At 41.3% G+C, this 27,407-nt stretch overlaps 1 protein-coding gene across 13 annotated transcripts in view; it reads left to right on the top strand.

Moving 5' to 3' along the window:
• The window catches only part of NCOR2 (nuclear receptor corepressor 2), a 1,388,857-nt gene that overhangs the window by 816,168 nt on the left and 545,282 nt on the right, over positions 1-27,407 (top strand). The gene's annotated exons all lie outside the window — the stretch shown is intronic.

Genomic DNA, 27,407 nt, shown 5'->3' with positions numbered 1-27,407 from the left:
TCAGATGATACACAGCGCATTTTAAAATTCAATTTGAAAGGAATGTAAAGTTAAAAAAACAAAAATTAAGAAAGGTATTGGAAGCTATGCTTAATGCATAATCCTCAAAGGGAAATGTAACAGTATATCTTTGATAGTCATGCTATGGAAGATAAAGCATGATTTATATAAAATATTACAATTACATTTCTGTTCTTTTAGGTATGGCTTAGAGACCGCTTTAGCTCACTTGCTGGACTGATGTTCCCCACCCCCAAATAAAAATCATAAAATAATACATATGCATAAGGGCTTTTAGTAAACCCCCTTCATATGTCGGTCAGTCAGGTATCACTCACATGTTGCCCCCGCCTAACCCTGCAGAATACAGCATGATGCAATGGGTTTGCTCCAGTGCTTAATTTGTAAAATAATAGGTACCAGGTCCCTGACCAGGAGGCCACTGCAGCTTGCACCACCCATTGCCCCTTTCATCACTACCAAAACAATTAGTAACCATCTCCCTCACCTGCAAGTACGACAGTTCAGGGTATTCCTCATCCCCAAAGATAAAGGAATGGCTGGGGAGGCAGGCATTAGTTATGTTTAAAGTATATTGTATTCATAAACAACCATTCTTTGCTCATCACTAAATTACATGAGCAGCGCCACCATGTGGCACACAGTCCCAAGTGCGGTGTTGACAATTAAGTGCTGGTGCTGAGCACTGGAAACCAATTAAGTGCTGGTGCTGAGCACCAGAAACCACCGGCTCAAATTAAGCACCGATTTGCCCCCTTCATCCAATGGCTATCATACGCTGTGAGAGACAGCATTGTCCTGATCACATGTGCACAGCCACCTGAAAAGGTGCGCACTTCGTTGCCAGCGCTGGATTGCCTGGACTGCTGGATGACTCCCCTCCCATATATTTATATTTTTTATGTACCCGCTTCTTTTTTTTTTTTTTGCATACTTCATATGAGACACTTGCCGAGCCTAAACCTAGTGACGTGCCGGTGCGGCTTCCTTGAGATTCAAGGAGAGGTTTCTGTAATGTCATTAGGTGAACACTTACTTGCTAAGATTAAGTGACAGGTTGTTAAGTAAAATGAAATGAGCGTAGGGTTTAGTTTAGAGTCTTTTTTATTGGTGTTAATGTAGACTATTTTGAATTACATAGTCCACACATTAGTTTGAGTTAGACAAATCTGCTAAAATTGAACATATCACTTAGGAAAAGAATGTCTCCTTCCTTGGGCACTTAAGTTAAGCCCCGCCCCTCAAAATCCACCCCCGAGAGTGCGTCTCCCACTCTGGATTGTTAAATCACTGGATTCAAAATGATACAGACTGGTTAGAATATTGGAATTATTAAAACAATTGCAATTTCTGGGGTGCCAGAGTTAGGACGTCGGCTAACATAAAACCACCACCATTGTGGCAAGGTCAGCCCTTGCCAACTCAACAAGTCCACACTGTCGGTCAGCTTGCCTTTGGTAATTGCGTCACCAGTAGGTGGCACCTGGAAATAATGTGGGTCATTTGAATTAAATGCAAATTCTCTCACCCAAAAGTACAGAAAATGTCTAAAAACGTTGTGTGGTGTCTCCTGATAACTCCCTAAATGGTGCATGAAATTTGTTCTGGGTATGCCCATTTTTAATGTCACATCCGCTGGAATAATTTCCTTACCTGCCGTGAGGGGAACGGCTGCTGCTTCTTCTTGCCCCACAAGCCGAGGGAGACGCCGTGAGGGGAACGCCTACACCGCAACTTCGCCTGCAGCCACCGTATCTAATTATAAAGACCTGGACCCCCGATACGTATCTAATTATAAAGTCCTGGACCCCCCTTTTTTCTGTGTTTCTGTATACTAATGTGCGGAGATCTTTGACACTGAGGAGTTATGAACATTTATTAAAACTTGCAAATGAGATGGTATTCCATTTTGGCCAGGTTGAACAGCATGGTCAATTGATTTGTCGCTTGTTGTTAGGTTAATTATCAATGAATATATTTTGTCACAATAATTTTCTGTGAATTCCTTTCCCTCTTAAATTGCACACGCTTTTTCTACTTCCTTTTCTATCTGCACGCTCCATTGGGGTAACTTTTTGATATATAACTCGAATTAATGTGTGAAATGATTAATTTGTGGTCCTTGGTTTATTAAATAATTCTCAAGGCTAGATATTATGTGTTGCTGCTGCCCTTGTCTCTACAACTTGTTGTTGTGAATAATGAAAAACATTTAATTGAATAGAGCGGATCCTGAGTGACATGCTCCCAACTTTGTTGATTCAAAAGAGTTACTGATTAATTGAGTCATCATAAAATATAGAGGTCTTGGACCATTTTTCTATATCACAAGAAACCCAGGTCCAGTACCTTTTGGGTCACCCCATTACTTTAATGGATTGCCCTTTTGAGATACAACACCCCGCCGCCCCCTCCCCCCGCACCCCGCCACCTGGTTTTTCCTACCACTTAAAGCCCTGGGTTTAGATATTTTTGATCGGAGAATGCCATAAAGGCAGAATTGTTTAGATCTCATATTAGTCGCGACCTTTTTGATTTTTGCTAAAACGATATGTAAAGTATGCTGATTTATAGGGGTTTAGCCAGTCTTCTTCATCCACTGGTCTGTTGTGACATTTTCATATTCTTGCTCCAGCTTCAGAGTACAGTATGGTGTAATGGCTCAGTCCCAGTGCTTAATGTGTAAAATGATGAGTGCTGGTACTCAAAGAGCCTCTTAGAAGCTTGTCTGGCGCAATTACATGTCGGCATGCCGAACACCGATGCTGCGTAGTATGGAATCCACCTTTAATCCACTACCACTAATGTTTACATGGTTTTCTTTCATTGTGTCTAAAATGTGAAAGTCTGATTCAGGACTCGCTTATGAGATTATGTGATCTGCATATTTGATAAAAGACAGTTGCCTGCGAGGATCAGAAATATGTTATTTTTAGTGACTGTTAAACATTTCAGAAGTTTATATCCAGTTTTATTTCTTTTCTCACCTACCATGTACATCTCATCAGAACAAAGTGGGCAATTGTTTTGCTGTGGGCATGGCTTATCTTCGTTTTGGGACTAAAATAACTTTTTTATTTCAATCTGATTTCTTCTTTTGATCAAGGACAGATACGCGTTGTTCTTGTAACCTCTTACGAACGGCTGCACTAGCTGAAATCGCCAGTACTTTTAGGATTCCAGTATGTGTGTCGATTTTTGTTAGCTCAGCATGGGTTCTAGTTGGTTACCTGTGATGTCAGCCCATGTTAACGTTGTATTCACAAGTTTATGCCCCCATTTATTACTGTGATGTGTCTAGTATTCAAAAACGTAACTTTATCTTTTTGTGGGTCTATGTGACCCCCCCCCCCTGAACCCCCCCATGGCCCCTTTGCTAAACTCTTCTCGCTTCCCGACCCTTATTTTTCAAACCTCTTGCCATACCCCTCCCAGCTTGTGGTAGTCCCTCCTTTTCGCCATGCCCCTGGGTATGCAACAACCAGGCAGTCTCTCTTCCTGGGGGCCACCCGGTAAGTGAACATTGCCCCAACCCTCCCATATACCACTGGTTTCTTGGTCCTGCATCAGAGGTTCTCGCCTGAAGAGTGCTACCTTGCAACGGTGACCACAACATTCATGAAAATGCATCTAATAACTTAAGTGTTCTCTCCAGTTTACTTGTCAAATGTGATGTAAAATTTGCCCCCTCCCATATTAAGCACGAGGTGACTAACTCGAATTTTGAATTGTGAACATTGAGAGCATGTGTTAACTACAATTTCAATGTTCAGTTGTTAGTGTGTGTGTGGGGGGTGAATTAACTCCAATGATCTGTACTGCTGGTGTTAACTTAGCAATGATATTGGTGGAATTTCATTGGATCAACATACTTTTTCTATTTTACCCTCTCAGGAAACTTGTAACTACTCCAATAAACCTTCTGTTTATAAAGAGCTGTTTTTTTTCCAAATGATAGTGTAGTAATTGAACATAAAGTTATGATCTTATCACTGGATTTCCTTCGTCTCTGCCCTCCTCTGCTGCCATTAAATTTCGAAACTTATGCAGACCGTACAAAAGTGTTGTCTGTTCCTGTACACTCAAGAGAGCGGAGACTGGGACAAAGAGAGAAGTTTGGTACATTTATGGTGAATGCTACTAATTGCAGATTACTCACGTTAGAATTTCCCTGACGGTGCCAGGCTGGGTCTTGAGATTTTTTCGGATAAGTGATCCTGTGCACCGCTAGGTGGTGTTGTGCAGCTTCGTGTTGGCTCCACACCGAAACCGGAAGTGAAGGAATAAACTCACATATAAGCACTACCCCTGAATGCCGACAACAGTTTTTTTCAACGCCTTTCGATGTTGATCCGGAGCTCCATTTTTGCCAGACTTCGGACTGTTTCCAAAACTGTTTCAGAGTGTCCTAGTGAAAGATGTCCCCTCCAAGAGCGACATGTTACAAGTCATGTTGAGACTGCAGCAAACAGATGTTGGTCATGGACGTGCATGAGGTTTGTCTTTGGTGTTTGGTGGTGGGACTTGACTATACTGCCTCTCATAGAGTGCCCTTATGCACCTGAAGGAGATTCGAGACCAAGGGATGAAGATGTTTGTCACCGAACATGAGAAAAATTTGCAACCTTCGTGTAGGTTCCACTCCAAGTTGTGGGATTGTACATGGTCCCAGTTCTGGTGCCGCTCCCACAACCATAAAGCTTTTCAGTCAAAGTTCTCCGGTAATTCCAAGTCCAAACTCAAGCATAAGTAAGTGAAGCAACACTCAACACTATTTAACCAATCTGGCAACGGAGAGAATGCTCGACGGCACAATGCAAATCACACTTTTTCAAGAACACCGGCCATGAAGCCAAGTCCTCAGTTGGTCCAAACAAATCCTTAATTTCTCGGCTGTCGTTGCCACCGCAGCAAATAGACGCCTTCAAAGAAACCATGCTGTAAATTTTCAGTGCGCATTCGACTTCCTCTGGCATGCTTCTGGGGCCCATGAACTGCAGGGGCTTACAGTCTGATTACAGGCATCAGCTCTCTTCCCGGTGCAATCTGACCTCTTCGGACCAGTTCTCAGTCTTGTACCGACTCAGTAACAGACTTCCACTTCGGCCCCAAGATCCACACTGGTACCTGCCATGCTGGTGCTGATGCCAATGGCAGACCCTGAAGTGACATTGGCCAAAGCTCGACAGATTTTGCGTTACAAAATTACAAAAGCGCACTATTGTCTGGATAGTCAGATTCGCCGAGAGGGGCATTTTACCCGCTCGGTCCTGCAGAACTTTCTGGTTTGGTCCATTAAGAGACCCACCTCAAAATAGGTACTGGTTTGGTATCTATTCAAAAGGTAAGGAATCTGTGGATATACGTCTCTTAGAAGAGCAAGTTCCTTACCTTCAGTAACCTTCTTTCTGGTAGAGACTTGATCTAGGCACAGCTTAGTCACCGTCCTTCCCTTCCTCCCCACTCTGTAGTTGGCCTCTATCCATTAACAAGATCCCTAGTTTATGAATCTCCACCTGTCATGTATTCCTATAGGTTCTGAATCGATCCCCCTATTCCTGACCCTATTCTGGTTAAACTAACTATCAAGTTAACTAACAGTCAGCCCATGAGGCAAGAAAAGCCCCCATGATGCAGATACCGTTATCTGACGCAGTCACACTACGGCACAGGAACGTGTTATCTGAATAGGTCATAACGCTTGAGATCTAATTAGACAAGCGACATTCCTCCAGCCCCTGATAAGGCATACGACGTTCTCATAACAAATCAAACCTATGACAACCTGGAAAATCCGTGCGGCCATTGTTTTGATTTCACAGAGAACTTCAGTAAAAGAATGTGCTAACGAGCAAGTCGTATGACATCTTTATTGACGCATCTATGTCCATCCTTACGTCAATCTCGGCACCTTTAAGGTATAAATATTGCCGATCTTGCCCTATACAAACACACGCGTGGTGACGAGACGGAGCAGCCATACTTGCCGAAGCCCAGAAGCAGAGCAGACCCCGCTGGCAGCAGCCCCGCCTTCCTGACGCGCTGAGAGACGCGCTGCTATCTCCTACCGAGAGACCCAGCACCGGCGCTTTCGGGCAGCCCTCGCAGGCAGCCTGGAATATCGAGACCAGAGAAAGAGATACCATTCCTCATTCATCCTAACTTCCAGGTACAGAACTGAATAACCCCTCACAGAGAATTCTTTAGTTATTCACTTGGCAAAAACAAACTTAACTTAAACTGTAACTTTCTATTCCCGCCCACGCATTAGACTTAGGTCAGGTACACGGGGTAGGCGTATTTAGAAACACCAGTTGAGTACGTTTAGTCAAATGTATATGTGTATGTAAATATATTTTAATCATTTTAAACATCATATGGCTCAGAAACCATATCAATGTTTTTACAGTATTATTTTATACTATTGCTTTTAATGTATGCACTTTACTTAACTATAAGTATTGCAATAATATCGATCCATTTCTCTTGTACGAGAAAAGAGCCTGATCAATAAATAACACCTTTTTATTGAACACGCCCGTCTCTTCCTTTTCTCTACAATCTGATGAGACTAAGAATGCACGTACTGACTGAGTAAAATAATTGCCTTGTGCTCACACGACTCTGGAGATACACTCTTGATTAGGGGAGAGCAAAGTTGTCATGTTCTATGGTTGTCAGAAACTAAATCCCTTCTTGTCTAATCAGGGGAGTTAATTCTTTCCTGAACATTCGAGAAAGTTTCTAGCGAACTCTGAGCTACGCTGGCAAACCCAAAACTTAAGTCTAGTATCGACAGTAGTAGACCTAGTTAACGTCTGGCCTAGGCCTTTACTGCTGTAGGTATTATTCCAATGCGCAGAGCCTATTGGGAAGATAGGAACTACACTACATGGCGCCCAACGTGTTTGGAAAGGGCGATAAAACTAACGTAAGACATTTAGAGTAACTCAGTCGTGCTTTCTCACTCAGACCCATTTTCCCAAATACTCCAAAGACGTCTGGAGTGGGTGAAAGGTAATATCCTCCAAAACCTCGCAGGAGGGAACTCCTATGTAAGGTTCTTGGTATAGTCAACGTTGAAGGATAAACTGTTCCAAAATATTGTGCATCTAATCTTTGTTCCATTAAGAAACCTGATCTGCAAACAAACATAATACCATCCTGTCGGTAAAATGGGAGACAGTGATGAAGAAAGAGAGGCAGTTAGATTAGCAGCTGAAATAGTAGCAGCTGATACTGCAGCACTAGATGCGGACGGGGATATAATACTCATCCCGGTCGCCAAAAGGAAATCTATAACCTTAAAACTTATAGAAAATGGACTGACACCTAGAGGTGGCACAGTCATATTCGTAATTGAGGCACACGAATATCGGCAGACAGAGGTATACTATACATGGATACATTTTCCAGCAGCAAATGCTGTAACAAAGTACTTCCACTATTACAAAATAGAGGTTCCACCCGACATTTACACTCCTTTCGAGGAGGTGCAAGTACCACTCAAATTCCAAGAGCATTTGCTCTTATTTGATGGCGCCCTAATACATAACAATCACATTACAAGGCTCGGTCCCTTAGGTAGACCAGGAGCAACGTGGCCGGTCTTAGCCGGATACACACCACACCCAGACATCGAAGGGATGTCTACTGGAGAGCTGTTAATACAGCTAAAACAATTACTAAAAATTCATAGACAATTAGTCCAGTATGTAATGCGGACTTCAACAATTCAGCCAGCGATTAAACTTCCACAGCTGACCCCTCACCAGGGGAACACAAATAAAATCACACCACAGAACATCCAATCCTGCCTAGGTAAAGTTCCGGCTAAACGGGAACAAATACCATTCTGGTTGGCACAGAAAATCACCCAAATAGAGGCGGTGTTTCCTGACACCACCCCGCTAGAAAAACACAGGATTCTGACTATATGTCTCCCAATGGGAATCACACCACACATAGAGGACTGTGACACTTGGGGTACAGTCTTTGCTTCAATCTACACAAAAACGCACGGTGTTCCATCCATTTCGGTAATACCAGATGTGCTAAAACAAATTCAAGATGAATACGGTCCAGAACCAGCTTTAACTCTTGGTATGAAATTACTGAAAGACTTCAAGCAGGTCTCGGCTATATTATTAGCCAACATAAAAGGTGAAGCAGCAAACGTGGCGATCCGCCAGAGGTTAAAAGAGACAGATATAGCAGACCAACCAGCTGAAATTGCCAGAATCATAGAAAAATCTTATGAAGAACTAGGTAGAGATAGTTTAGGTGGAATACCAGTAAAACCGCAACTGACTGAAAGTCCAGAAAAAATATTTTTTAATAATAATTCACCAAAAAAGAACTGGGATGGAAACAAACAATCCAATCCAAAAGAAAAGAAATTCCAGTCCCGAGGAAGGTCTCCTAGGCGAAGGGAGAAATCTCCGAACCAGAGACACAGGTCACCCCAGAGTGACCCCTCTGGGAAAAGATATAACCTTAGAAATAGGGATAATATTAAAAAACCTGATAGATATCAAGACATTGATACACGTCCCTCTCAATCTTTTCAGACTTCCTCGCAGAAATCGGAAAGAAGAGGACGATCAGAACAAAGAGAAGAGCACGCCAAGTCCAAAGACAAGGAACCTGCTCAACAAAAAAAGAAATTACAATTTCCAAAAAAGAAGGTAGCCAGTATCAAGGTAGTTAACAATGCCGAGAATACTGAGGACACAACTGAAAAACGGAGAGTGGGCTCAGACAATGCTAGACAGCGCAGCAGAAGTGAGCATAGCTCGCAAAGTCCTTATGAATCATCTGGAGACAGTGGACACGAATGAATATCTTCAAGTGGAAACTGCAGACACCAGAGTTAGCAAACCCCACAAGATATACGAGATAACATTACGTATAGAGGGAGATAAGACTAGGAAAATAAGGGGACTATTTTGGGATAACCTCTCCAAGGGCTATGACATCCTTCTAGCTGAAAAAGACTGGCCACCAGAGTTTGTCAGGGAGTTCCCTCATGGCGAAGAAGTAATTATGCCTGCCTTCTCGAATCAAATCCCGATTCATAAAAAATACACACTTGCTAGAAAGTGGGCAGTGGCCTTAGCACCTGCTTTATATAAAAATCATGTAGGATGGGATGAGGATTCTCCTCCTCACAAAATCCAGTTAAAATCACAACCTACTGCACAAAGGCAGTACCCAATTAAGCAAGAAGCTAAAAAACAGGTAAATGAAATACTAGATCAGCTAGAATACCAGGGGGTGATTGAAACTTGCACCTCACAAATGAACAATCCTTTGTTTCCGGTCTCCAAACCAGACAATTCATATCGTCTAGTTTTGGATTACCGACACCTTAACACATGTTGCAAAACATTTGCAGTGCAAAACTCACACAGTGCTGCACTAATCAATAACATAGTGCGCAAAAAATACAAAACAACCTTGGACATCTCCAATGGATTCTTTTGTCAAAACATAGCACCAGAGAGCAGATATTTAACTGCATTCTCAGTAAATGGCACTCAAAAGCAATTCTGTCGGTTAGCCCAGGGGTACAAGAACAGCCCAGGGGTATTCTCAGCGAGAGTAACAGAATTACTACAACTATATGATAATGAAGCATTATCTTATGTCGATGACATTTACTTAACAGATGATGACTTGGATACTCACTTGAAAAGAGTGAACACCATAATACTTGGGTTCGCAGCAGAGGGTTACAAATTCAACTTTAAAAAGTCCAGAATTGCCCATCTGACAGTCCTGTTCTTAGGATATGAATTATCAAGTATAGCCTGGTTGACAATTTTCTAAATAACTAGAAGAATTAAAAAATCTAAAATATGAAAAGACGTATCCTCTGCCAATCGACATTCTGCCTCTACGACATTACGCCTGTGTAATCTATACAGACGGACATGCTCAACCCTCCGTTTGGGGAGAACATGCATACAACCCCACATGTGAGATTACAAAAGAAGTGTGGCGCGGAGGTAAACTAAGACCTCTATTAACAAAAACACACTCAGTTGAAACTAATTCAGAACTACAAACTGAAATAATAGCATTAAAAATGGCGCTAGATAATGCGGATCGCGAATTCCCGACACTTATAGTGTCAGATTCATATTACTGCGTCAAAGCATATAACAAGGATTTGCAGACATGGATTCAGAACGGTTACAAAGATGACACAGATGCACCAATAAAGCAGAAATTGCTCTGGGAACAAATAGCTCTTTTACAAAAAGAACTACCAAAGACTCACGTGACACACTCACTGAGTCATCAGCGTGATGGCGTTCACGTTGTAGGGAATTCATTGGCTGAAACAGCCACAGCGGCAGCCACTAAACCGGCTCCCGTAGATCGGAAAAAGCGTACATTAAAATACATTGACGGTGAAACAGTGCTGGCGGTGAAAACGTCATCAAAAGGCGACTGCTCAGCGTTACCGATCAACTATCCACTCAATTATACATACATAATCGATGCAAACTCCGTCCCTTTTGCTCGAATCCCTGGAGTGGGGGATAGAGTGATTCCAAACATGGACAGGAGAAGCTTGTTAATCGCAGACGCACACATGGGCGAGGGTCTCAGACACCTCAAACTGAAAGATTCTCTGTAAGAATTACAATCACGGTACTGGTGGCCAGGCATGAGCCTGCATTACACCATGTTTGTAAAAAACTGCCCAAACTGCAACAGAGATCGCAGTGGGGAGAGAAACAGTTTAATACCTCGTCGTATCAAGGCAGATAATATGACCAATAAAAAGCAGGGCTTGCGATTAACATATACAGGCTAGTTTCCACTTATAATGTAGATCACCAGCACTCGGCTGACGTCCGGACTGTTATACAAAGATTTGCGAGTCTAAATGGCATATACGCTAAGAGCATGTTACGTTTGACCATAGTCTTCACTCTAGCCCTCCGGCCGGGGGGGAAACATGGCCAAATGAGCACAGCCCAGCGGGAATCTTCTCACTTCCTTCCTGAGGGTACGGGATGGTGTAAAGAAAAAACCAAGGCAGAAAGCAATCTATAATGGAAAGGATATTAGGTTCGGGAGCTGGGTGGGTCAAACATCTAATAAGTGTCCAACGTAGTCTAAATAACTTGCCAAGAAATTCTCTGAAGGGATTCAGTCCGTACAAATTATTATTTGGAACTAGAATGATTATCTCTGACCTCGACAGTCAGACTTCAGTGGTTAAAGAAAAAAGCTTTGATGTCAAAGACCGTTTGGCTATTTTGCAGGACTTAAACAAAACAAGAAAAGACCTGAGCAACATACAGTTGAAACAACAGCCAACAACCACTGAAGAATCACCACCTGTCCCAGCAAGACCTGTCTGGATTCCAAAAGTCGGGGATCTAGTCAGGGAGAAGATCGCGGTAAAGAAGGAATTTGGGCCTTCTTACAGAAAAGCAGTTCCTGTCTTGTCTGTCAACGGGACAAGATCAGTTGTACTACCGCCACTTGCTGGTAAAAAGGAGAACCGAGTTGTATCCATCGACCTGGTAAAACCACAACATGTGGCCGATAACAAACAGTAGGCCAAGTGGACTCCCAATAAGTAGCAGGACACCAAGGTTTGCTACCAGTACAGAGGTCCTAACGAAGAGGCTCATCACATTCGAAACGCCTACAGAAGAACAACAAGGACTATGCAACGATGCAATAGAACTCAGACCTCTGAAAACCCAAATAAAAACATTTAGCAGGGACACACCAATCTATAATGAAGTACCAAGTGAAAATGCAAGAAACAAAAATCCTGAAGCAATTGGAACAATTGACAGAACTGCATCCGGCTACTTCATCAACTTCGATGATTCCTCTGAAAGCCTCAGTGAATCAAAGACACAGCCATCATCAAAATCCTTTAAAGACAAAGCTAAGGAACTTTTGAACCAACTGAAAGAAACATATCTGATTTCTCCATGGATTGAATTTTGGGTGGGTTTTGGTGCATTTATCCTCATACTTTGGCTCACCATGGTATTAACTTTGGGACGCTTCATTGAGGGAAAATATGCTAAAATGGACACAGCAAGTCAGAACATCAACTTGGTCCTCAAACCACACACATCTTCACACGTCGAGAAAAGAGAACTTTCTTCAGCCAACTTCACAGCCAATCCTATACCTGGTGGGGTAGCCTGGGACAACACTGACTATGAAATTTATGGTCCGGTCGAGATCCTGAAATACCCACACCAAATCAAGATCTCCTTGAGTGACTTTGCAAAACCAAACTCATTTGCTGATGATTGGGACTTCGAAAGCATTAATAACATGATGTCTGACTTAGTAATGTCTGCTAAATTTACAAAACATGATTATTTGCAAGGTTCTACACATTATGATAGTATGTATTGCTATAACCACTATGGTAACCATTTTTTACATAAATCTGCACAACCTAGAAATGTTTTAAATTATAATCAATGGGAACATTGTGCAACACCTCCAAAAGGGAGCTCAAGAACTGTTTACGACAAATATTCATATTTTTCAGGTTTTAACACAAGTAATGCTGAAACATTTTATTATAAATTGTCAAACAAGACAGGGATGAAAACCATGATAACCAACACAAAGTTGATATATTCAGATTCATTCTTCGAAGAAATGAATACTTTAGGATTTAATTATTGGGACAAAAATGTTGATTTGAAAAGTGTTTGGGGTACAAAAGAATGGCAAGTACAGGGTTTAGAAGCTTTGTTTAGAGCTTGCATGATCCCAGAACAAATGATATTTTTAAATGACACTGTTCAACAAACCACCTGTCTTGGCCTAGCCAAAATCAAAGATTTAAATAAACCGTCTATTCCAAAGCCAACAATGTTTAGCAATAGCTCTGATACGGATGAAGAGAAAGACGTAAACCATATATTAAACCAAAACAGAACACATCCTGATTGGAAACAATGGTTGATCTGGCCCACAGATACAAATAACTGTCAAGACAGATTCCTGAATAAAACACAGGGGTTCAAAATGACCAGGCCAGACCCTAGATATCCCCAAAGACATCACCCAGGGATAATAACAACCTACAGTGTGGGCAAATTATGCCTTCAGTGGCTACAAACTTCCACACTGCCTGAAATTAAGCAACACCTAACTTTACTTACTGATGGTGCTGACTTGCGTGATTTCACAATGGGACCACGCAAACAGCGTCAAAAGCGTTTCATAGCAGCCTCTGTATATGCAGCATACAATGAGGCCTGGAAGGTTAATCAAATTGAAACAGCAGAGAGAATACGGGAAATTGACCGTATCAATTTGGAAAAATCACTTTCTGTAGTGGACAATGGGTTAATGACTCTGTCCTCCAGAATTTTTTCATTGGACAGCATTGTGTCTTCAGCAATCGATATATTATCGCAAGACTTACTGTTATTACAACATGGTCAGTCACAATTGCGTTCTATTGTACAGCTTGGCTGGACGTTACAAAATCTGCGTTCAGGCTATGTGCCTTGGCGTTTAATCAACACAACGTCACTATTCCAAATCTTTAACCTTACTGATAGACAAATCGGTATGGCGCAAAAGGGTGCTGATTATACAATCTTGAGCATTGAAAAACTAGAAAGATTACCAATGACAATGTCAGAACGACCTGTCAGTGAATGGATAATCCACGGAATCATAAATATTCCAATCTCAACCTTCAGGTTTCAATACTGCCAAAAATATATACAGGCTGGCATGTACGAGAAATTGGGAAAGGGGTACCTTAAAACAACTTGGAACCTGCCCTATTCACATGCATGTGTCAGTAATAAAGGACAGAAAGTGTTTCTTAGTGGCAACAATTGTGCTATGTCACTAAGCGGCACGCTTCTGTGTAACGGAATTAGTTTGCATGGAGCCTGTGAAGGGAATTCATACAACCTTTCATGTCACCAGCAAGGCGCACCTGCAACTGAAATAGAACCATTCTTTCAAAGACTCTATAATGGGAGTTACATTCTTATTGTAGACCGCAAATGTTGTAGTCTTATGCCCGGGACTCCTTATCTAGTCACTACGACTGCGAAGGTCAAGTGCTGTGGACGTTCTTTGTTCCCCAGCTCCTTTCCAGACAGGGAGGCAAGGGCATGGCCCAGTTTGAAAATTACTTCTATTCGAATAGATACTTTAAGCAGAATGAAAACAGTGCTTCTTCAGACGCCTACAAGGCTCACGTCATCAAAAGAAACGTATGATCTACAAGTCGCAAGGACGACTGCAGAGATACATACATTATTATCAACTAATTCCCCCGTACATTTCGCGGAAATCCTGAGCGAAATCTTAAATATTTCTGATACCACTGGGGTCTCAAAGGTATTTAAGACAGTATTTTCGATGGCATTAACACCATTCAAAGCCATACTGGGTATTTTTCCAGATTTCGTCCATTCGATTTTTGGCGGACTTCCCCTGATCCTGGGACTAATTGCAGGAATCCTATTCTTAGTCCTTATTTTTCGTTATGGCAACCCATGTCACAGATCAAACTCTCGCGACAATGGAAGATACAATCCTAGCCATTGGATACCGGGACCGGATATCAAAAATCCTGGGACTATCCCGGCTTAGAGACCTGAACATGACTTGGTTTCTATCATTTCGACCAATGTGGCAAAGATGTGTTTTACCTGTATTGAGATGTCTGCTATGCCGAGAAGAATGCGTGTTAGACACCTGTCTGACGCTACAATCGGATGCGCCAGTGGATGCAGATACATTGTTGGTTCCTACCAAGGTTCACGCTTTGTGCTGCCCTCAAAGGCTGCCAATCCTGATGACGGCATTCGTGGAGTCTTCACCACTACGATTGAAGAGTAGTGAAGTTCAAGATGAAAGCAGCATTAATCAGGTACGACCTTCTGTCAGCAATGCGAATCAGAATGTCAATGGAGACAATCATGCGCACGAATGCATGGTTACACCTATTTCCGACTTAGTGGAACTTTCCCATGAAGCTGTTGACAGTTTTTTCGAAAGCCTTAATGATATGATGTTCTCTCCGGAACAGAAATAGAGACTTTTGAGCAAGCTCGCACACGGCGTTCCCTGAATTCGGCCTTCAACTTTAAAAATAAAGTCACATGAACAATTTTTCCCACCAGTTCACGGACAACAATTTTTTAGCAGCCCCAAATTAAATTTTACAGAAATTTCGGGACACTTATCTTCTGCTTAAAGTAAGAAACTATTCCTAGAGAACTAAGATTTCTATTTTTAGATACTTTATGAACTTTAGTTGCCCGCTGGTATGTTCACAAATATTTTATTATGTGATGAAATGGTCTCGAACTTTCTTTCTGTATAGCCATATTAAGAGCCATTTCATGTGTATTTCTCATATACCAAATAAGCAATAATGTCTACAAATGCGTGTTTACTTTAGCGTTTAATTCATAGCTTAAGTGCATACAATATATATGACTGCAATTCTTCAGTATATTTGAAAATTTCAAAATGCATTTATGTATTTTGGGGTGGTGAGGTATACACTATACTCTATAGTATGTTGTACTATGTTATACTATGCATAGAATAGTAAATATGACCATAGTTAGCGTGGAGTGGGTGTCATGTATTCCTATAGGTTCTGAATCGATCCCCCTATTCCTGACCCTATTCTGGTTAAACTAACTATCAAGTTAACTAACAGTCAGCCCATGAGGCAAGAAAAGCCCCCATGATGCAGATACCGTTATCTGACGCAGTCACACTACGGCACAGGAACGTGTTATCTGATTAGGTCATAACGCTTGAGATCTAATTAGACAAGCGACATTCCTCCAGCCCCTGATAAGGCATACGACGTTCTCATAACAAATCAAACCTATGACAACCTGGAAAATCCGTGCGGCCATTGTTTTGATTTCACAGAGAACTTCAGTAAAAGAATGTGCTAACGAGCAAGTCGTATGACATCTTTATTGACGCATCTATGTCCATCCTTACGTCAATCTCGGCACCTTTAAGGTATAAATATTGCCGATCTTGCCCTATGCAAACACACGCGTGGTGACGAGACGGAGCAGCCATACTTGCCGAAGCCCAGAAGCAGAGCAGACCCCGCTGGCAGCAGCACCGCCTTCCTGACGCGCTGAGAGACGCGCTGCTATCTCCTACCGAGAGACCCAGCACCGGCGCTTTCGGGCAGCCCTCGCAGGCAGCCTGGAATATCGAGACCAGAGAAAGAGATACCATTCCTCATTCATCCTAACTTCCAGGTACAGAACTGAATAACCCCTCACAGAGAATTCTTTAGTTATTCACTTGGCAAAAACAAACTTAACTTAAACTGTTACTTTCTATTCCCGCCCACGCATTAGACTTAGGTCAGGTACACGGGGTAGGCGTATTTAGAAACACCAGTTGAGTACGTTTAGTCAAATGTATATGTGTATGTAAATATATTTTAATCATTTTAAACATCATATGGCTCAGAAACCATATCAATGTTTTTACAGTATTATTTTATACTATTGCTTTTAATGTATGCACTTTACTTAACTATAAGTATTGCAATAATATCGATCCATTTCTCTTGTACGAGAAAAGAGACTGATCAATAAATAACACCTTTTTATTGAACACGCCCATCTCTTCCTTTTCTCTACAATCTGATGAGACTAAGAATGCACGTACTGACTGAGTAAAATAATTGCCTTGTGCTCACACGACTCTGGAGATACACTCTTGAGCAAAGTTGTCATGTTCTATGGTTGTCAGAAACTAAATCCCTTCTTGTCTAATCAGGGGAGTTAATTCTTTCCTGAACATTCGAGAAAGTTTCTAGCAAACTCTGAGCTACGCTGGCAAACCCAAAACTTAAGTCTAATATCGACAGTAGTAGACCTAGTTAACGTCTGGCCTAGGCCTTTACTGCTGTAGGTATTATTCCAATGCGCAGAGCCTATTGGGAAGATAGGAACTACACTACACACCCTTGTCACACCAATTTACTTTTGTGGCTCTGCGTCTGGGGCGGTCTCCAAAGCAAATGACATCAGAGTGCTGGCGTGGCACCTAGAAAGGTTCCGCACGTTATCTCTTATGAGTAATTGCTTCAGTATGGAGCTGCATGGGGCAATCTATCGGCGCACAGAGGTACTGCTGAAAAGTTTCCGGATCCAGTCTGATGCCTGTGGAATATTCAAAAGGTGAGGAATCTGCAGTCAGTTAGAGTCTCTAACAGAAAGAACGTTACAGAAGGTAAGTAACTTGTTCTTTTGCCTAACGACCATAATACTATAACTGTCCCATAGAAACTTATCAAATTTAGACTGTTCTAGAAGGATTTCAGATCAATGAGTCTAAAAATGGTGCTATTATACAGTGCGCCAGTTGCGATTCTCTCATATACATTGAGAATAAATTACAATCTTCATCCTGAAAGTTACACAAGCGCTTTGATTCATATTACCTACCCTTAATTGAAAAGCTCAAACATCTTTTCATTGGATGGACGAATTACCGTTATCAATCATGACTTAAGATGTCTGTGCTGCTTCTTTTCCCATTTTTCTTTATGCAGTATCAAGTTTTCTTTCTACTACTTTTTTTTTATTTTTTAAAGAAAATTAATTCGTTAATTTGGGCTAGCACGTGTCCATGTATAGGATTGGAAGTTTTGAAATTAGCACTGGAGGGAGGTAAGTTCACTCTCCTGGACATAATGATCTGTTATCTCGCTTCATTCACTCTACAGGCTAGACGTTTAGCTCTCAGCCCTGACAAATGTTGCATTAAAGTTATATTTCAGTATCTACAAGATATGACCTTCCATTCACGGCTAGATTGTGTTAAGCAACACGCAGTCTTCCACCATGTTTTTCATTTTCTATTATCCTTGTGGAAACCAGTTTAGGGGACTGGGAACACAAAATCCCTCTGATTACTGGCGGGTTTGTTTGTAAACCAGCTATGGTTATTAAAGGTGGACATTTGTATCATGAGCATCATATGAACAAACTAGTATCTTTTTGTTCAGACGAGAGACTGGATAAAGTTGGTTTCAATATGCATTCATCCAATTAAAACATGCTTTTAGCCTACTGTCGGGTTCAACCGTAGAGAAATCAGCAAGTCATTTAAAATCTTCAAAGAATACCAGATCCGTCATGAAGCATAGTATGAATTTAATGAAAACATTTACAAATTAAATTCTATATGAGAAATAAAGTAGCAGAATACATACAAACAATGAAAAATGGAGGAAAACGGGTACGCTTGCATACAAACCTTTCCGTGACTCAAATTCTCATCATGTGCCTTTGATAGATGGATGTTGTAGTATAACCCAGCAACACTACATAGATTTTCTACACAGCTTTCCTCATCGGGCCCACACTGCTTTACATATAGGCGACAGGCAACATTTTATCTAAACTTGTGCTTTACTGTTGGATTCTTCACAATCTGTTTTTAAACACATTAGTTTTCAGAATCCGACCTATTCCCTAATTAACAAACAGATTTGGAATTAATTTAGTCCACAAAGATTCAAAAATTGTTGTGCTCTCTATGCTCGTTTCCCACTTATTGGGAAACCCCTACAGTCCTGATGTTTACTGGTTGGCATTCTATAATACTATTGTTGAGGAAATGTGAGTATTGGTAACTGGAAAGAATTAACAATTTAAAGAATTCTGGTCCGGTAGGAAATGTACAATCATAGATACCATGGTATTAATGGAAGGAGTGAGAGATTTGTTCATTCCAATATCTACATTCATTATCGAATTAAAACCTAGGTTAGTTTGTATAATATTGCAAAAGCCAGGTTCAATTGAGGCGAATTGTAATTGTTAAATTGTAATAGTTGCATTTAAGAGTTAATCATTTAAACAAATGTCTATTTTTTCATTGTGCACCTATAACAGAAGCATAAATATTAAAATGGGAATGCCGTATTCTCTTGTTCCACACCTCTCTGTATGGATCCTAAATGCACATAGAAAAGCACGCTCCGTGTATGAATAAAATACCTGTGTGCCTTTTTAAAATAAGTCTAGTTAAAGCAAACCATCTCATACATCTACTTTTTTAAAACTCTAAATTACACTAGCCAATATTCATTTAATGACCCCTCGTTCCTTAATATGCTTACTATCTCTTCTGTATTTAAAATCAAGTGGAATTTAAATTGTACTTATCTTAATGCCCCTCATACCCTTTTCTAATGGACTATATAGATTGCACTCATCTTCCTTGTTTTTTTAATGCAAACCTCATCTTGCTGGCTCTCACAGAGCCTTGGTAAACTGTTGAGTACACATGTTAATAAAACATCCTGAAGAGGTAAAAAAGTGGCTTCAAGTTATATTATTACATGGCCAGTACCACTTTAATTTTAAAAATATTGAAAAGAGAAACGTGACCAATGAAAAAACCCCACAGCAACAAAAGGCATCTTCTGTGATTTTGTTCAGAGACTTTTTAAAAAATGTTAAATTATATTTTGATTTGCTGTAAATTTACTATCGCTGTTTTACCCTTAAAGTCTGTAATTAGCTGAATCAGCTTTTAAATTTATAGAACATCAAGAAGATTTTCCAGTCATTTGGTATGAATCTCCGGTTAACCGTTTTTCTAAATCCCTCTTAGTTGGATTGTCTTGTGTGCTAATTTATTTCCCCTTCCTGACGGTGTTCTTCATGTGATTTCTAACGTGAGTTGGTGATGTTAATTCATACACTGCTAATGTTTTATTGCAGTGTTTGCTCAGTCGAGGAAGTACAGTGCTACAGACGACCACTTGATTATATTGCGATTACTACAATCTTAGTGTGTTCTGCATTAATTCAGTGACACAGCAGATTCTGGCTTCTGGCTTCTGACTTCCTTTTTGCTACAAACAGCTAATATGATATTACAGTGGTAGTAATGCAGTTAGGAAACATAAGACCCTATAGATGATACATTTAAGCTGTTTAAAAGAATCCTCGAGTTCCTGCAGATTGACTGAATGTTTATGAACTCATGTTTCTGATTGCTTTAATAGAAAACATTTTAGAACCAAAATGCAGACAGTAGGTGTTTTTGGTCGTGGGCTCATAATAATGTAAAGGGGGAGTTCTGTTGTTCATGTGTTCTGTAATTGTGCCTGGGGAGTTGTGACTAATCCGATGCATGAAACTGTTACTAAGTGGGTCTTTGGTAGTGCACGTTTGCCTGCCTAATTTGAGGTTTCACTTCTAAACTGTGTACGTGGAGGGTGCTGGTTGGGAATGGTAATGCAAAGGTTTTGTCTTGTGTGGGTGGTAAGGGTTGTTTGTACTTCACATAAAAAGCATCAGAGCTTGCAAGGTAATTGATGTGAAATGTTCTCTTGAGATTGTTTTCTGTGTTATTGCTTTCCTTCCATAATCTGTGAAATTGCAGCATGCGTGGCAGGGCCTGAAAACCTCATAGGACTCTTTATTTATACCTCAGATAAGGAAGTGTCAAACGAGAATTAATATTTCGAACGTGTGTGTGTGTGTTTACATATATTTTAAGTGTCTATGGGTGTGTATATATATATATATATATATATACGGCCTTTCAAAACCAAATGACGATGAGCTGACCCAAAGTTTCTGGCGCCAATTTAAAGTGCTTTAATTGTGCTTTCCTTTTGCCCAGCAAAATCCGCCATGAAGCGTTTCCCTTCGCACACGAAGCTTGATCACATGACATGCTGCAAACAATGCGGACGGCTTTTAAAGTGATAGTAACAGGCAATGGCACTTCTTAGTGCAAAAATACATGAACACTGAAGACATACTATTTAGCAGCAATAGCATTGCGAAATTGATGACATAGTGTCTAAAGTCACGGGCCATATATTAATTACATTATTCAAAGGTTAAAAAACATTTGATTGTTTATAAAATCCTGAGAATAAATATATAAATACGTGCTGCCCAGTTTGACCTTAAAACTTTTTTATATATACATAGTGCACTTTTTCGCTTAGTTCTTTATAGCTAATGTATGCTGGTTAAGCATCCAACAAAATTGAGCCCCAGTGGGCCAATGTACAAAAATTGTCATATTATTCAATCCCAAAACAATCTATCCAGCCCTCCGACCTACGTGAATTAATGTGCAAAAAAATGGTAAAAGTGAGTGCATTTTGTTTTCATCTAAAATATCATATATACACAAAAAACCTGGGAAATAGAGGTAGACCCATGTCAGATATAAGATGTTATTCATTGTTTTAAAAGACCTCACTCAAGACAGACCGCCATGATCATCTCCTTTCATATGTACAAGTCAGAAGTCCACTCGGAATCACGAGACTCGAAACTACAGACAGGTGTACATATCCTCACTAGCATTCATCCCCACTGGGTTCTTGCTATCAAGTTCCAATATATAGCGAGTTTCTAGGAGGCGTAGCTTCGCTTCTCTACCACCTCCCTGTTTTATTGGCTGCACTGTGTAAATAACAAAATATTGGAGATATTTTGGGTCTCCCTCATGTCTCAACTCAAAGTGTCTGGCGACCGGGTAGGCCTGGTCTTTTCATGTGATGGCCCTAATGTGCTGGAGTACCCGTTTGTGGGCCGGAAGCCTGGTACTACCAACATACCTCAACCCACATGGACACTCCAGCACGTAAAATGCATGGTCAGTTTTGCAAGTTAATCTGTTAGTAATCAGGATGGGTTCAGTTTTAAAGGGACTATTGTAGTGGGTTTTATTGCACCCAAAATGACAGACTTTGCAACTCGGACACTTCCTGAAGCCTTTGCTTAACGCCATCCAGGTACTGGGAGTAAATACTTCAGGGCTATTACTCACCAAAGTGCTCCCCATATATATGTATATATAGAACTTTAATGACGAGAGTATCATTGATATTTACAATGACGTCTGAGTTATATGGATGTATGGGAAAGGAATTCACACCCAGGTAAAACATGGCCTCGCGTCAGTGACATGCAGTTGGAAGGCTGCAGTTCTGATGCAGCAGATGACTTGGCCTTGACCTTAGCAGACATTCTCGCTGATGTCACCGTCGAAGTGTAAGGTAACACTTTTTTAAATTCATCTTCAGATTCTAAGCACATGATGCAATTCTGCAGACAACCAGCAGATGTCCTCTTAGTGATTTAAGATAGACTGCGCTGTTCCATCAACAGCCAGTGGCGTCCTCCAGTGTCAGATTGGTAACGCGGGAATTCGGGCAATGCCCGAGGGGCCGGTGTCCAAGTGCTGCTGTGGGCCTCTTTTTTTTAGCAGTCTGGGGGCCATGTGGGCGCTGTCTCTATTGTTTGAATATAGCCTGCGGCACAGCAGGTGTCTGAGTGGCCTTTCTATGGGCAGGTGGGCGCTCATTACCTCCGTTTAGCAAGAGGTGTCACTGCCTTTGTCTCGCTTGCCGGCCCATTAAGGTGTGCACATACCGAGTGGGGGCCTGAGTAGAAGTGGCCTAACTTGTTTCACCACTGTAAACTAACGCCTGCATTTTTTACCCCCCTCCTAAAGTTTTTTTTAAATAAAATTATGCCAAAGCAGTGATTTGAGGAGTTATTATGCAAATGTGGGTCGATTTTTTTTTTTTTCCGTGCCCGGGCCGATTTTCAATCCCAATCCAACCCTGGCATCCTCACAGATGTTAAAAGTTCATCACGTACCCTCAATGCCTTCTCGTCTCCCAAAAAGCTTCTCGGTTTCTAAACATGCCTTTGAATGCCCAGGTGGTGCAATCATGTGCTCAGGATTTTCCCTTGAAAGCACAACAATACACGCACCCGATTTTCTATAGGAATTCTTTCGACCAGTCAGGGATCCGAATTGGCTTGCGTAGTTTATCAAGTAGGTGCCTGTCGGAGTGGGGGTGCAAGGAAATGGCTTATAGGATGGTGGCTGAAAAGGTGGGTTTCTCAATCATGTGACTACAGGGAGTATTTGTTTATTTTTTGCCCGCTACACAAATTTGGAAGGCGCAATGTGTTTGTATTTTTTTTTATTTAAATGTATAGAATTGTAGATGACTAACTATAAATAACTGGGATGTTCTTCACAGAGGTGCTTTAAGTGACATTGCATAGACAACGAGATTGAACCTTGAGTTGTCCTATTATGTTACTTATAACCTTAGGTGAAAAACATTCCTGTTATTCACTGTTACCTATCACATATGGCCCACCCAAACCAGCTGCTCCCACTTTCAACTGCTATGCAAGAGCAGAGGAGTAATGGTGAAAGCCATGTATGGCGTGGCCCCCTCAACCTGTCACAAAAGTTAAAAAACACAATACTGTTTTTTTAAATTTTTTATGTGTCTTATTTTACTAGCGCGCAGGAAAATCTGCCTGAAATGGAAAGGCCCCAACCCCCCAAGAATGGAAGAATGATTGAACTCTGCATTTGCAATGGCTCGCCTCGATATTGCCAGTGTTGATAACACCTCAAATACCCTCTGGCAACCTCTAATTGCCATGCTCAGAGATCTGAGACTGTGTAGACAATGAAGCGTGAAGGCTCCCGGTCCTATGACTATACCTTAAAACTCCAGTGTAAGGAGTTGGTCGGGGGACCTAAGCATGCGCAGTTGGCCGGAGGGAGCCCAGGTCCATAAAAACGGCTGTAACATTCTGCAATTTGCTTAAAGGTGAGATGAGGACAATAAAATAAAAAAAAATAAAAAATAAAACAAACCACAATACTGGCCTCCTACCTCCACAAGCCACTGTGCCCTCCCACCCCAGTCCCTACGCTGCTGCACTGACAGTCTCTGGGAGAGCAAAACTGTTTATTCAGCCGCTCCACACAGTGATATAAAATACTTATGACATCACAAATGAATAGATACACTAAATAGTACTTATCCGGCTCCAACACTCAAAATAGACGTAGAAGTGAAATGAGAGTGAGATGGGGAGGAAAACGAGCAAGAGAGGGCAACACCAAACATAACAGGCGCAAACCTCCCCTGGCTTCCCCGGCAATAAGCATGTCATTGGATCACACCAGCCAAAAGAGACAAAGTGAACCTCCGGCCTTGAGACAACCGGAGTTTGATTCACCTGCTCTGTCTTTTTACTGTCCAGAAAGTCTTTAAGTTCCTGAGACTGCCTAAAAACCCGGGTTTTACATTCGCACACCGCTTGGAGTTTGTTTGTATACCAAAGCAGTGCCGAAAGCTTCATTGCAAACATCTCCATTTTGATGTTTGCAGCATCTCTCTTAACTTTTGCGTCGAACGCCTTGGATTGGAGCAAAAGAGGACTGTGCAATTGTTGGATGTAGGGTGTCTTGTATGCATATTTTCTTGGTTGCTCTCTGTGTCGCTACCTCTCTCTGTGAAGATCTGCCTAAATCAGCAACAGTAGTCGCAGCACAGGTTTTATATCATGGGATCCTGGTCCGGCTCTTGGGCATTCTTTGGCTAACCAAAGAAATCGTAGGGTGATCCCCAAAAACATTGTTCCTCAAAATGTGAAACAAATTTTTCCTGGCATCTGCACCATTTAATTCTCGACAGCCCTCACAACGTTGCTCCAGCTACTCCAAACGAACCATTGAGGTCGCTGCACAGTCCGCGAAGGATTCCTAAAATTCAATAGCATCCCCCTACGGCAGAACCTGCTCTTCCAAGCGCACCGCTTCCCGATACATACATTAGAGCTGTTTCTCCATCTGCTTCATTCCCTCGGAACAGATCTCCATCAACGAGACCTTATGATTAATAACGCTAATTGTGGTACTCTGGTAATACGGGTTGACATCGAGCAAGGACTCGCTCTGAGCGAGACAGACCAAACGGGATTGTTCATCTCCTCAGAGTCACCCAGATGTTACGGAGGTGAGAAGGTCACATTTTATTATTTTTATTTTAGATCCAATTGCTTGAATCCACACAACATAATCCTTAAAAAGGTGAAGATCCCAAGCATAGACCCCAGGGGGAGTTTGGATTACTAATCATAGCTAAAAAGAAGATTGAAGGTGTTATCAATGAGCACCCATAATTTACATATTAATAATGCTTCATGTTAGACAGATTAGCATCCTGGCATTAGGGAGATTGGAGCAAGATGCATAGAACTTTACTTCAGTTCCTCTTTTGACTATTGCACACGGCAGTAATAGCTGGAAATGTACAATATGAACTGTTCTACTGGAAGGGACTAGGTTGGGATTTTTTAACTGTTTGACTTCTGTGGGCCCTCACTTAATTATACTGAAACGTGGTGTCCCCACTGAATCAATATCGGAATCCTAAGACCCCCCCACTGAGTCATTACTGGAAGCCAGGGACCCTGCCTAATCATTTCAATAATTTTTACCACAAAACAATATACAAATAATGCAGAAATAAACATTTATCAAACAAATACACAAATGATGAAATATTTAATTCACAAATATAAAAAACTAAAATGTAAAAGGTAATGGGAAAGTTGGAGCATTACTAATTTCAGTTGAAACCACTCATTGTCCATACTATATTCTGTTTGATGCATTCACGCTGCACACACAAATCAATCTGAAGAATCTAACTTAATTTTTAATCGCCAATTTCAAATGTATTCACATTTACAGAATGTTTGAAAATGTTCTATTTTACATTTTGCTTCTTTATTTAGAGGGGTTTATTTACAGGTAGAACACCCTGTTATCCCCTACTTCTACACCCTACCTAAAGTTCACAAGGAACAAAGACCACCGCCAGGTAGACCGATTATCTCAGGGCAGGGCTCTGTTTTGGAGCCGTTATCAGAATTTGTTGATTTTTTCTTGAGGCCGATAGTGTTGACCATGCCCTCCTATTTGAAGGACACCAAAGATGTCTTGCGCCTACTGCCAGGTATTGACTTCAATCAAGAGACCGACATCCTTGTGTCCATGGATGTTGTGTCTCTATACACTTCCATCCCCCAGGATGACACCTTGAACGCCATTTGTTCCATCCTGAATTCTGCCACTTTGGATACCATTACACCGGTTCCCTTTATAATGGCGCTAGCAAGAATGGCGATGAAAGAGAACTATTTTAGATACGAAGAGAATCTGTACCTACAAATCTCCGGGACAAGTATGGGCAGTATTTTTGCGCCGAGCTTGGCGAATTTATATGTTCATACTTTTGAACAACAGGAGATATTAACATCTGAGAATCCCTTTTTATCATCCATTGTTTGTTACAAACGCTATATCGATGATATTTTCATGGTATGGCGGGGGAATGCAGAGTCCCTTGTGAGCTTTCATGAATGGCTTAATAGCCGGAACAGGTTCCTGCAATTCACCATTGAGACGAACAAAGAGAGGATCACTTTTTTGGATCTTTCCATTTTTTCTACATCTGAGGGCCTACACAGTGAACTTTTCCGGAAGCCGATGGCGAGAAATTCTCTTTTACTGTTCGAGAGTCAGCATCCTAGGTCCTTGCGTGAGAACCTTCCATACGGACAGTTCCTCCGGGTTCGCAGGAACTGCTCCACGCAAGAGACCTATAGGAAACATGCTGATAATCTCTGTCGGCAACTGCAGGTTCGACATTACCCTACCACTTTGGTTAAGCGCTCATTAAAACGAGCAAGTAATAACAACCGCGAAGCCCTCTTGGAGATACCGGTGGAGAAGTCACCTTTAACTAGAATTACTTTTGTCAGCACTTTTAATGAGAAATCTAATCAAGTGCAGAAAATTGTCAGACGCCATTGGCGCATTCTTAACAGCACTACAGATAAGATCGAACCCCCATTGTTTGCCTTCAAGCGCTCCAAAAATTTAAAAGATTGTTTGATACACACCCGGCCACGTGAAGCACGGCGCGAGTCTAATGACACTCTATGGCAATTACCACCTGTACAGGGGCACCACCCATGTGGGGGTTGCTCTATGTGCGGGTTGACACAGAAGACGAGCCAGATTGATATAGGTACTGGGCGCCCGTGGATTCTAAAACATTTTTCCAACTGTAACAGCTGTAATGTTATATACATTCTCACGTGCCCGTGCAACAAAAGATATGTGGGTATGACAACCCGTAAAGTACGCACCCGCATGCTTGAACATAAAAGTTTGTTCAAATGCAAGAAAACTGTGTCCAAGCTGACCAAACATTTTTTGGAGTTCAATCACAAAGAGGACGAGTTTAGTTGGGTTGTCCTAGAGAAACCATTCATACCCAACCATGTTACGAACCCTACACGTTTTCTTTATTTAAAGGAACAAAAATGGATTTATTTATTACGTTTAGAGAGCCAGGGACTCAATGATGATATCCCGTGGACCACTCTGTAAGGACTTGGAAGTATAGTCCATATAACACTAGGCTTAGTGGGCATCAGTTAAGAGGTTTGCAGGGATCTGTTAGCCAATAGATTTTG

This window comes from Lissotriton helveticus, chromosome 11, assembly GCF_964261635.1.
Source record: "Lissotriton helveticus chromosome 11, aLisHel1.1, whole genome shotgun sequence".
NCBI lineage: Eukaryota > Metazoa > Chordata > Amphibia > Caudata > Salamandridae > Lissotriton > Lissotriton helveticus.
This window is presented reverse-complemented; position numbering and strand designations above follow the sequence as displayed.